Source organism: Colobus angolensis, unplaced genomic scaffold (genome assembly GCF_000951035.1).
Source record: "Colobus angolensis palliatus isolate OR3802 unplaced genomic scaffold, Cang.pa_1.0 Scaffold185, whole genome shotgun sequence".
NCBI classification, from domain to species: domain Eukaryota; kingdom Metazoa; phylum Chordata; class Mammalia; order Primates; family Cercopithecidae; genus Colobus; species Colobus angolensis.
Genome location: NW_012114988.1, coordinates 743005 through 745019, shown reverse-complemented (window position 1 = coordinate 745019; position 2015 = coordinate 743005).

Here is a 2015-nt window from a genome sequence, read left to right as displayed (position 1 = left end):
GAGTCTTGCTCTGTCACCTGGCTGGAGTGCAGTGGCGCGATTTCGGCTCACTGCAAGCTCCGCCTCCCGGGTTCACGCCATTCTCCTGCCTCAGTCTCCAGAGTAGCTGGGACTGCAGGCCTGCCACCAAGCCCAGCTAATTTTTTGTATTTTTAGTAGAGACGGAGTTTCACCGTGTTAGCCAGGAGGGTCTCGATCTCCTGATCTCGTGATCCACCTAGTAGTGTCTTTAAAAATTGTTTAAGGCAAACTCATTGTTTTATACTGCACTGTGTAGCATTCAAGTAGAATTTCTTAGCTTTATTTTCTCTCTGGTTTTGATTTTCTTTAAAAAATTGTTTTAAATAGATACGAGATCTTGCTCTGTTTCCCAGGCTGGTCTCAAACTCCTGAATTGAAGGGATCCTCCCACCTCAGCCTCCCAAAGTGGTGGGATTACAGGCATGAGCCACCATGCCTGGCCAATTTCAGTTTTCTTAATTCTTTAAAAGTTACAAATGAGGACAGGGTGCCACTGCAGGTTGACACCTGTAACCGCAGTACTTTGGGAGGCCGAGATGAAAGGATCACTTGAGTTCAGGAGTTTGAGATCATCCTAGGTAACACAGCGAGACTCTGTCTGTATTAAAAATAAATTAGCTGGGTGTGGTGGTGTGCATCTGTAGTCCCAGCTGATAGGGAGGCTGAGGTGGGATGGTCACTTGAGTCCAGGAGGTTGAGACTACAGTGAGCTGTGATCAGGCCACTGTACTGCAGCCTGGGCTCCTTGTTTCCAAATAAAAACTGCAAATGAGTTAGCTTATTACCATAACCAGTGACCATGTTATTTTAGAAACTGATGTATTTATACTTATTACTGGAGAATATTGCATAGGCAGGTTCTCTGGAAACTTATAGCTAAGGCTTGATATTGTTAATAAAAAAAGGAAAATATATCTAACTGTGGTTTGATTATTCTTGTTCTTTTTTACTTAATAAATGTCAGGTAAATGGTTTAGTTTGAATACTGGAGGGATGCTTGAATACTAAGGGAAATGTGTTGTTTTGGAAAGAGTAGACAAAGTCAGGAAATCATATTTACCAGCTAAATTTTCACGGATATGAAGATTTAAGCAGCCCTTTTTGTTTATTTAAAATTTGGGAGTTTCCAGTCTTAGTGTAAAAGAGTAGTGTTGATTTGTTCTCTTTGTTAAATTTGGAGATAAATTTGAGGTTTGTTTTCTAAAGGTACTTTCCTTATACAAAAACGATATGAGCAGTGAGCGCACCTTTGTAAGAAAGGATTATGCTTTGATTTTTGTTCTGTGTGCATTCATCTGTGCTTTTATTTTAATTTTATTTTTATTTTAATTTATTATTTTGAGACGGAGTCTTGCTCTGTCGCCCAGGCTGGAGTGTAGTGGTGGGATCTGGGCTCACTGCAAGCTCTGCCTCCTGATCTCAAGCCATCCTCCTACCTCAGCCTCCCAGGTGGCTGGGACTACAGGCGCATGCCACCACGTCTGGCTAATGTTTCTATTTTTTGTAGAGACAAGGTTTCTCCATGTTGCCCATGCTGATCTCAAACTCCCGAGCTCAAGTGATCCTCCTGCTTCAGGCTCCCAAAGTGCTAGGATTTCAGGTGTGAGCTACCACACCCTACCTGCATTGAGTATTTAGTTCCTCATTCCATATGTATTTCTTTTGCATTCAGCTCTTTAGGATTTAAATTTAGACATTTGTGTCCTTTGGCTAAGTTATTTGTTGCTTCCTTCTTTGTTGTTTTCTGTTCTTTTTATTTTTTAGGTAGGAGAAAAATCTATGTGAACTTGAGTTTAGTGATAAACTGTGTATATGTGTATGTTGGGGGAGTAAAAGATATGTAATATGAAATTTATTTTAATCACTTAAAATTTACAATTCAGTGTCATTAAGTACATTCACAGTGTTGTGTAACCATCATTACTATAGTCAGAACTTTTTCTTTTTTTTTTTTTTTGAGACGGAGTCTTGCTCAGACGCCCAGGCTGGAGTGC